The sequence below is a fragment of the Penaeus monodon genome, unplaced genomic scaffold, assembly GCF_015228065.2.
Source record: "Penaeus monodon isolate SGIC_2016 unplaced genomic scaffold, NSTDA_Pmon_1 PmonScaffold_661, whole genome shotgun sequence".
Classification (NCBI taxonomy): domain Eukaryota; kingdom Metazoa; phylum Arthropoda; class Malacostraca; order Decapoda; family Penaeidae; genus Penaeus; species Penaeus monodon.
In genome coordinates this window covers 36,308-47,500 of record NW_023661673.1, presented here as the reverse complement: position 1 = coordinate 47,500, position 11,193 = coordinate 36,308, and the positions used below count along the sequence as shown (strand labels likewise).

The 11,193-nt window shown below is 38.5% G+C and overlaps 1 pseudogene; it reads left to right on the top strand.

Annotated features, from left to right (window-relative positions):
* Positions 1-113: 113 nt before the first annotated feature.
* On the top strand, positions 114-10,493 carry LOC119571508 (annotated as a pseudogene).
* Positions 10,494-11,193: the final 700 nt, after the last annotated feature.

Below are 11,193 nucleotides of genomic sequence, written 5' to 3'. Positions count from 1 at the left end.
CTTCGTCGCGTTTGCTTCCTCCTCCACAACAACACCGCCATCTTTCCTTCTGTCGGTGTTCTGCCTCACGTTGTCTGTGGTGAGTCGAAAGCGCAACAGTTTTTAACTGCATTTCTCTCTAAGTGAAGTTTTGTGCGTTATTTCGGTGTGTATCGACGAGGAGTCGACGAGTTGTGACTGTGTTGGTTTGAAAGTGGAAGAATATCAAGAAAAAGTGGGAGAAATGTGAGAATAAATATGAGGCTTTTGGGGGAGCCATGTGTTGTCCCGCGAGAGGAGTCGAGGATGTAAACATTGGGGTTTTAGGAAGGGATTTTGCTGAATTAGATCGATAGTCTTCTCTGCCAGTTGCAGGGAAGGTGTGTGCCAGTTGGTCTTCGTAACTTTAGTTGTATAAGGAATACTTAATTGGTCGGAAGACTTACAGCTTCCTGATTTCAGTATGAAAACAAGCAATGCGGTCAGGACACATTGTATTGAATACCAGAAATTGATTATTCAGAAGCCAACTACAGACGATTTTAGGGTAATTTTCAAGCTTCAACCAGCCTCCGAGTAAAAAAAAAAAAAAAAAGGAATGTATTATACTTCATAGCTTAGTGCTGTTATATTATGGTTTTCTATGGCATTTGACTCTGACAGAACTTGTATTCCCCAACCTTAACCCTGTGGGGTTTATACACTGTTATATTTTCTAAGCCAGGAGGCTACACTCCCTGGTTTCTAATCACATTTTTGGCATTTGGGGCCCTTGATTGGCTCGTATATCAGGCTGTGATAACTACTAAGGTAATTTTCCAGTTTCATCCAGCCTCTGACTTTCGAAACCATTTTTTTTTGGAACGGAATCTCCGTGGTTTAATGCTTTTATGATGATTTCTGACGCATTTGACTTGTGTTAATTTATCGAAAAATGACGATGATGACAACCGGTCTTCTCAGACAATATTTATATCATATTTGTTTTCGTGAGGTGACAACGAATCTGATGATATTTTCAGTTGCATTCTCCAGCCAACAATCTTGATGTGATTTGATTAGTCCCGATAGGGAGGGCATGAAGTAGATCAGGGAAATTGTGGAGTAAAACAGGATGAAATAAGGGTAAATTTCCAGTTTCATCCAGCCTCCGACTTTCGAAACCATTTTTTTTTGGAATGGAATCTCCCTTCGTGGTTTAAAGCTGTTATGATGATGATTTCCGTCGCATTTGACTCGTTGATGACTGGCGGAACTTTATTCATCGACGGCAAAGTGATAAAATGTGTAAGAGCCGGCTTCGCACTGTATTTTGTGGAGGAATTTGCATGATTTACACACACAAAAGCAGAACAAATACACTAAAATAACTTTAAATCGGGTTAGCAGAAACTCTACGGTGGCAAGAGCCATGTTTCATCTATACAATTACGGTATTCAATTCTGCGGTTAAATCCGGGATTATTTTTTGCCTGATTGACGCACATTCCAAATGTACTAGATCAATGATTGGACAAAAGCAGCTTTTTATTTTGAAAATGTGTTTCGAAACTTTCCTGATGACGGTATCAATTTTATACACAAGGGTTTCTTAACTGTTCCACGAATAGCAACGGTATTTTATGTACTGATAGCATTAACAAATAATACAAACAAAGAAAAATATATATAAATAAATAAAATGCGCTATTGACAGTTACTTGTCGCGCAATCGTTGCGGCACACGCAGTCTCCGCGGATGTTATTCTCAAACAACAAGCTTTGAACGCAATTTAGTAACATAGCTTGCAAACCCTAGTTGATGCTTATCGTCAACAAGGCAACAGTTCAATACTTATACTTGTCTTAAAATGTAAGATGGAATTTATTGACCTTTGTCCGAGGCCAAAATACTTCGGAGGCTGTGGCGGTGCTTCATGCCGCGCAGTTTAAAATACTTGTCCGTCCACGGAAACTACGAAAGCTTTAGGCCGATTTCGTTGCGCGCTGACGCCGGCTCGCCCGATCATTCAACTGCGGTCGTTTGCAATGCCAAATCAGAAATATTTTATATTAATACTGCCTGTATTATTGTCCTATTAGAAGGATTTTTATTGCATGAATTTGCTTTACTTGAAAATTACTTTGTGTAATATATATGTAGATTTTACCCGGTTAATTGTACAAACCTTATATCGTCGCGCCTCCGTTATTACGCTTCACCATAATACGTCGACCTCGACGAGGTAGTATTTCCAGGGGAAGATGTATTTTGCGATTTGTAAAACTTAGCCGGCTTTCAATAAAATGTTTTTTCACACGAACACTTACTTCACACCGGCCGGACACACACTGAACGTTTTTTCCCGGGCGAGGGCAGGGATTTCCGAAATATCGAATTTTGATTGGTCAGAAAACTCTGACGTCATTGAAGTTTTCATTGGCTAGCATTTGTGCTCGTTTGTGAAGTGAATCCGCTAATTTACCAACAATGCCCATTTTTTCAAAGTAAAACGTTCAGAAATCCATATTTGTGTAAACGGATATAATTTATATAGGTTTCCACAATATTGACTTCTGGTAAATCTGTAAAATTATAGTATAAGTTACCGGCGATACAATTTTTTCCTACTCTTACCTGATTATTCACTCTCAGAAGAGCTATCTTCCTCCATTGGTATTGGGGGAGGCAGGGGACCTCTCTCGCTCTCCCACCTTGGGGCGAGTAGAGCCGTGCCGCCTCGGTAAAAAAGTTATGGAGTGGGGTTTCAGATGACTTTATGAATAGGTAGCGAGATAAATATTGTTGTAAATAATCAGCTCGCATACCCGGACGCTTAATGTAGTTCTTTTAAATCCAGCCAAACCCTTTCGATATTCTGTGTGTGGATATGTGGGAAGTGGTGGGTCTACAAAATTTTCTGAATGATTAATTACCAGGTGCTCGTACCCATGTTGTTTTAAATTACGGTAGGCAGCCCACCCATCACTACATATAACACTTCCTGGTAAAATGAATTGTTTTATTAGGGGTATGAGCGTGTCTGCACTTCTATCACTGCCTACCAACGGCACACGAATTTCTTTTAGAATCACGCTCAATACCCCCAAAGACCCACACTTGACTAAGTTGCCTCCCTCTGTTGTACTTCCGGCGCACGAGCAGCGTTTCGTCGATCTCAACGATTACACCGGCACCTCCTATAGAATTTTGATTCTGTAACCAATTTTGGGTTACTTCTGAACAAAAACTCTCCAATCTACGCTACTTGTTTTTGACATGCCAATGCATTTAATGACAGTTTCATGATCCCAATGCTTCTGAAGCCAATGATTAACAAACAAAACTACTTTAAATGGTTCCAAATGTGTCCCCTGCAGGAACGTGCCTGTGTAATCGCTGGTCGAGAAAACGCAACTTTTGCGCCGTTTTGTCTTAGCGATCTTTTTCCATCGGCCACAATACCACACGTGTCGATCTTCACGATATTTGCAAGGTAAATTACAATGTGGGCAACTCACCGACCGAGGCAAAACACCGTGTTCCCTAAGAAATAAAACCGATTTTTTCATTTTCCCCAAATAATCAGAAATGATTTTATAATAATGTGGATACACCCTGCGCACCTTGCGTCCTCCATTTTGGTAAAGAGTTATTACATTGGTTTTACTTCACCACTATACATACCTATCACGCGGGTGGTGCTATGTGATTGGTTAAACATTTTTATGTAATACTATTGCCTCTCGTGACATTGTCACGCGCATGCGCTGTACTATTTCATTTCAAAATGTTTTGCGCGCACTTGGTACGCCAACATACTGGATTTCAAATTTACCGCGCAATTCTTCAGGCCCCTCTTGCCCGTAATGTGAGGCAGACACATCGATTTGCGCAGAGTAAGATTTGTATTGGTTTCTGTAATATTCGATATTATCATAGTAATACTCATGTAATATCATATCCTTTTGGGGAGAAATAAAATGTCCTTCATGTAAGTTGATATGGACATTTTCTACGAACGAAACTAGAAATATTGCGATAAATTTTACAAAATAAAGCGGCATCATTGTTTTGTTTACAAAAAATAGGAAAGGATATCGGATGGCGATTTTTAAAATATTGAGATAGTTTTTCATTTCGTGCTCTCAGACACTTCCGTGTCTAATAACTTCGTTATTTTGAGTTGCGACGGAATTGCATAGAAGATAAGTTTCTTAGAGTTATTTGCTCTATCGTTTGCATATGTTATTTTCTATATAAAAGAAGGCTGGATGAAACTGGACCCATACCGAAATAAGAAGAAAAGAGAACAGAAATGTGTAAAACAAGCACAAAAAATGCTTAAAATCGGACTGAAACTCTACGGACGTCACTGCCATCTTTCAAACTCTACGCACCGATGCGCCAACGTTCGAAAAACTCTACGGGAACCAAACCCATCGTTTGGTAAAAATTACGGGATTTCACATAATCCAGATCCCCCGTGGTAATCGTACAATGCGTCCTAACTAATAAACCAACCTAACCTAAATCCTGTGGGATTTATACACTATGAACTATATATTCCCAAGCTAGGTGGCTTTGGCCCCTGGACCCCCATGTGGTAATATATACGCCTAGACAGGGGGCTATGCCCCTGGACCCCCAGGGGTAATATATGCACCTAACAGGGGACTATACCCCCAGGACCCCTAGAGTAAAACCACATACCTTTATATCGCGAAACACCGAACATTTCTTCGCTTCCGTCTATGGTCACAATTGCTTGGTTTTTGTTGATGACTGGCAGAACTTTTATCCCTCAACAACAAAGTTGATAAAATGTGTAAGAGTCGGCTTTGCACTGTATTTTTTGGAGGAATTTGTATGATTTGTACACAGGAAAACCGAACACACACACTAAAATAACTGAGGTAATAAATGAGGTAATTGTGAAACCATACCTGATTTTATTAACTCGGAAGAGAGGAACTTGGGCTGGCAGGGGTAAGTCTCTCTCTCTTCTGCCCTATGGCAGGTATCATACTGCTGCTTGCAGGAAGGAGGAATGTAGAAGAGAATTATTTATTATGAATATCACACAAGGTATTGTGGAATGTATTTGCTTCTGATCCCAGCTTTACCCACTCCTTTAGGTGTCTCCACAATCTTTCAATGGGTAATTCTTTATGGTATGGATGCACTCGCCAGAGACAAAGTCCCTCAACTCCAGCCAACAATCTTGGGGGACACGTGGGGAACCGGGGGTTTGGGGGGGGGAGCATAGAATGGCCTCAGTTTGATTTGAGTGTCGGTAGATGACCAAAGAAAATTATGAATGCAAAGAAATTCAACTTCTCGGAAATGCGAGCCAAACTTCATATTTACGAAGATCAAAGAATGTGACTTTCGGAAATGCGAGCCAAACTTCATATTTAAGAAGATCAAGAATGCGACTTCGGAAATGCGAGCCAAACTTCATATTTACAAAGATCAAGAACGGAACTTTTCGGAAATGCGAGCCAAACTTGTGAATTTTTCTTGATTTGTCGCATCTAAAAGTTTTTGTTCTTAATATCTAGTCTGCAATTTGTACTACACTTTTCACACTTTTTTCAGTTGATAAAAGTCCATGATTTTGTAAAAAAAATTTATAAGGTCTTCGGTTTTTCCATGAAATTTTGTGTGAAAGTCAAGTACACCACCATAGCACAGAGAACACACATCAGTCATTGTCACTGAGAAGAATGAGGCAGATCACCGGTGTATTCTAGAAATGTGCAGGTGTTATTTGCATACTCGAAATAGCTTAAGCATTGGCTGCATGGTTTGAGTAGTTAAGCAATTAAAAATCTTAATAGGTGTGAGGAAATAAGCATGGAAACAATTTTTTTAACATAAAAACGACTATAAGCGCATATATATGAACTGTAAATAGATGACCGTGTATATTTTTATCATATATGGAATTTTATACTAAACTTTAATGAACAATTAGAATCGCTGATAAACTGCTGCCACCTGATTGGTCGTGACACTGTGATGACGTAGGTGCGCAGTACGACAGAAAACGCTGTGCGAATTGCGCGGCAACTTATTCTTTCGCACCGAGCGAGTGGACTTGGACTCTGAGCGGCGCTATCCATGACCTTTTTCCTTAATTTGTGGCGTTACCGTTTGTTTCTGCAAATTAGTTCCTGTGCCGACAAGAATATCATCTTCAATTTGCCCTAGCTTAGTGCGTCCATACCGTAAAGATTACCTTTTAATGTTGTGTGTGTGTATTGTGGTCGTGTGGGTTACAAAGTTTTCAGAATTATTAATACTCAGATGTTGTAGCAATAATGCAACAGTAGGCAGCCCAACCATCACAGTATAACACACTGATCAGTTTTATATATTCTTTCTTAGGGGAATGAGCATGTTGGCACTGTAGTTGCTGCAGGCAATGACAACAAATTTCTTTTTACGCACCCGCTCAATAACCCCAAAGACCCACATCTAGTTCAGCAGTCTTCTCAAGTTGTATTTTCAGTTCATGAGCAACGTCTTATTGATCTCGGCTGGCACCACCTTGAATTTTGATTTTGTAACCAATTATGGGTTTAGTTCAGAACAAAAACTCCAATCTGTGCTAGTTGGCTTTGAAATACTAATACATTTAATAATTTGTTCATGATCCCAATACTTCTGCAACCAATTATTCACAAACAAGATAGTTTGACAGGTTCCTAATGTCCCTACAGAAGTGTGCCTGTATAATAGCTGGTTAAGAAAACGTATAATTAGTATCGCTTTTTTTCCACCCGCCACAGTGCCACATGTTAATCTTCATGACATTTGCAAGATAAATTGCAATGTGGGCAGTTTACTGCCTTTGGCAAAATACTTTCACCTCAGGAATTCTATGGTGTTTTGCTCTCAAAATTGAGATAAAATACTAATAATGAGGATCACACCTGGGATCCATGTTGAGCAGAGAATTGTTATATTTGATTTTCTTTACCCACAATAATACCTGTCACATGCACAGTGGCATGTGATTAGTTAAATTATTTAATGTAATACTATTGGCTCTCATAATGGTTGTCACATGCATGTGCTAAACCCCCCCCCCCCCATTTTTTGCGCACAATTTGTGAGCCAACATGCTGTATTTCAAAATAGCTACACGAGTATGCAGCACCCTTTGAACATGTGGGCCAGACAACATCAATTTGCACAGTGTAAAAAAAGTTACTGTAATACACAATATTGTTATTTTCGTTATGGAAGATGACTGAATGAAACTTGACTGTTACCAAACCCAAAGTCTAAGCTAACCCAGTGGCTTTTGCCCCTGAACCTCGCCCAGTTACTGTTTCTCAATTGGGGCTTCGTCCCCAGAGTCCTCCTAATTGCCACCAGCTGTACACTATTACAAATTGGGTAACCCAAAGGTTTGAATGAAGAGGGCTAGGGGGTAACAAACTAATAGCATATTTCTGTAGCTGGAACTGGTTGTTTTTCACTGAATTTAGTGTTATTCCAGAGGTCAAAAATTTCAGTGAGATCATTTTCACCAGAATGTTGGGAAAGAGTAGCACTATAAACAAACTTCACTTTTGCAATGCACAGTGATGACTGTGACAACAGAGCTGTCAAATTTGCAGGTAGATGGCACATTTTCAAGAGATTTACAATGATTGGCAGTGTCGTCATGAGCTACATAAGCAAAGACGGTTTATATTAGGTTTTCTGTGCAGCCAAGTTCACAGCAAGGTGAGAAAGGCTGGACTTAATCACTGAAAACGTGTGGGGACACAGGATCCTTGTAACCCGTTCTTCACTTCTGACATTATTCTTTGCCTGTGCAGATCATATTATATATTAGTGGGTATAGTTTTTACATATTTTATGCCAAGTGCCCTTAGATTTTCCTGTCATAGCATGGTGGTTAAAGTAAAGTGTGTTTTGTGTTACAAGTTGGTCATAAGAATATGTATTTCAAGTTTGTGGTTACTGTGATGTATTGTTGCTATTTGAAAAACTTGTGTGATTAACAAAACATTCAGATGCAAAGATGTTCTTATTTTTTTATTGTGAAATGAATTGCATGTAAGGGGGATAGTGTGCCTAGAATAAGTATTTAGGTATCTTATAGTATCAATTACTGCACTTAATGTTTAATTCGTTACTGTGATGTCAACTAGATTTGATTACTACACATGGGGAAGTATACAAAAGGACCACATTGAGTAGGGGAGAAATGACGCCCGGAAGGGGTCTGGGGATAGAGCCCTTGGCTCCATGCATTTGTTTTGAGTATGTTGGTTTCTCAGATGCTGTCCTGTGGATACTTCCACCCCTGTCCTCTCCTAGTTGCCTGAAGACCCCACTGCATAATGCTGATGATTTCTACCTTGTATATGATGTAATATTTATGGCTTGTATTTTACTTGCCAAATAGAGCATTGCATTGACAGTAATTGCTGTAGCCAGTTGATCTCAGTGGCAAAAAAGTACAACAGATATCATCTACAGAATATTCTTGCAGGACTTTGATTCATTCCTCATTTTGCGATAAACCTCATGGTACTTTGTCAATGTATATTGTGTACGGGAACCATTACAGCAAACTGATATAAACCAGTTGTCTTGCCTAAAACAATTGAACTTTGCAAAGCCCAGTACAATAAGGAATATGAAACTCTCCTTCCTTATAATTGATTTGTTGATTTATCTGTAGTTTTCCTCATACTATACAGAGGATTTGAACATCTAGGAGTAGCTCTTTAGCGATTGATGGCATTTTTCTAAACTAGTGCATAATAGGTAAAACAAGTATCAAGTATGATTTGGTTTATCAGTGAGTTGAAAAGTGCTACTCTATTAAATGGCTATAGGTATTCTGTCTTATCATATAGATTTTATTCCCAAACTATACCACAATAAAATGCATTCTTCCTAAAACTTGTTAGTATTGCAGGACATCTTTTGTATAGATTTACCCCATCTAAGCTAAACTGGAAAGTGTGGTACATTGGAGATGGGTGATTTATCAAACCATGTGAAAAGTGATAAGATCATTACAAGTATTTATAAAAAATTAAAAACAAATTTACCACACCTGTCCCATTACCCAGCTTGAACAAATAAATCCACTCCTACATGCATTAATTACCACAGATTGCTTTGAACCAAAGCCTTGTATAAGCCCCTTGAATAGAAGGACCACACCAGTCCTTTCTTCAGATGTGTATATTGAATGAATATGACAAGGTGTCTTAGAAAGCCCAGGACTACCATTTCTGGTAATTCTTTGACAGGACTGCATTATTCTACATTTAGTATCTATTATTCCAGCTAACAAGCTTTATGGGGAATCCTGGGAATCTGTGGTTTGTGTGGATGGTGGTGGTGTGGTGGGGGGTGAAATCATGCTTTAATAGAAAAAGGTGAAATTATGTACTTTAAATCTTGCTTATTTTGTATACTACTCTATATTTATATTTTATATATATATATATTGTTTATTTTGCATAGGGTATGAAAAATAACATTTTGTATACATCTTGAAATTTGCACCAACTTTGCACTATACCCAAAATCTCAAAATCTGACAAGACATTAACATCTGATTGTTGAGGCCTAAGGGTGGACAAATGAAATAGTGCTAATAAAATCTATTTTAGTGTGTTTTGAACCATCAAATTGTAGGGCTTTGTTACCATGTAAGAAAAAGGGCAAACAACCAAAATTTAGTAATATACAAAAAACATTCATATGGATGGATCTTTCAAGATCAAAGCAAGGTTCAAAATATTGAGAGGATATGCTTTGGCTTGCCTACCTTTCCTCAAATGCTTTTGCAAACCCATATCTGTAGTATGAAAACTTAGGAATTTCTCTTTCTTACAGAGAAGCCGCCAAGATGTCAGCGGATTTGTGTTGGCAAATTATTCGCAACAATCATGCCTACCTTGTCAAGAGGAGGGACATCAAGAAACCTTTCTCTTCTGTAAGTGTTAAGTGTCTTTATGGCATTTTGATTTCATGAAGTACTGAGTTGAAAGAAATTATTATATTAAGTTTTCCTATTCATATGTTCATTTCTCTATGTAAACTTAGAAACAATAATATCCGATATCTCTGACACAGGAAGCTAACAACCTGAGGAATGTAAACAGCCCACGCTACAATGGTTTCTGGCCGCAACAGGCTTATCGGCATTGAGCCAGCCTCTGATGGAAAGGGCATTGTGCTTGCTTTCAAGACCAGGAAGTACAAGGTAAGAAATAAATTATCTTTTAATTTGTCTAAATTTATAGAAGTATGATTTCTGTTACCTTTAACCTTTAGACTCTGGTGAAGCCTGATTGCTGTCATTGTTAGGAGGTCTTGCTTGTTACCTGATCTTGTATGCTTGAATGTCAAAGATCGAGGGAGAATCTTTGTACAATCTTAATTTCCTTTTTGTGACCACCTTTTCAGTATTTATGGAATCCATCCATAAATTTGTATTTAATAATTTCAGAACAGCCAGCCAGAACATAATCAAGACCACCATTAAGTCTGGTCCCCGCAGACCCCGAACTCCATCCGGGGATTCATCCGCTTCAACCACTACAGGGGGACCTGAAGATGGTATGTAGGAACCTTGTCAAAGGGTTTTAACTTGGCACTTACGGTTTTGTTTTGTGTATTTATTAGATAGGGTGACAGAATAAATGGAATTAGAGCAGTAACTTTGTTATCTTAACCTTGGAAGGTGGTGTCCACAGTGAATATTGTGGGCTGACCTGTTGTACTTTATCCACAGGTGCTCTTCGTCGTGCTTCTGCTATCTGAAGGTACACAGCGTGCCCATCGCCATTCAGAAGGGCCGTCATGTCGAAAAGGCACATCATAAAGTAACTGTGTTAGTAAACTTTTCATTTTGAAAGATAAAGGAAAGAGAAATTATTTGTTTTCTAAATCGGGTGCCTTTTTAAACTTGGTTATTTTTTAAACATCCAACGTATAAAAACTAGAGGGACAATATAATCGCTTGGCTTCGTCAAACAGTTTTGGTTTATCAATAAAAGATGTTTTGTAATTCATTTTATAGAGGTTTTCTTTAAACTACTTAAAACTGACGCTGATGTTTAAATTGCTGGAACTGTTAAAAGTCTCAACAATCTTATAGTTTGGACAATGTAAGGATTCAACAACAACACATGTTATAATCGGCTTTATTAATTTTTTTTCTTAGTGGGCTATAAGAACTCCTT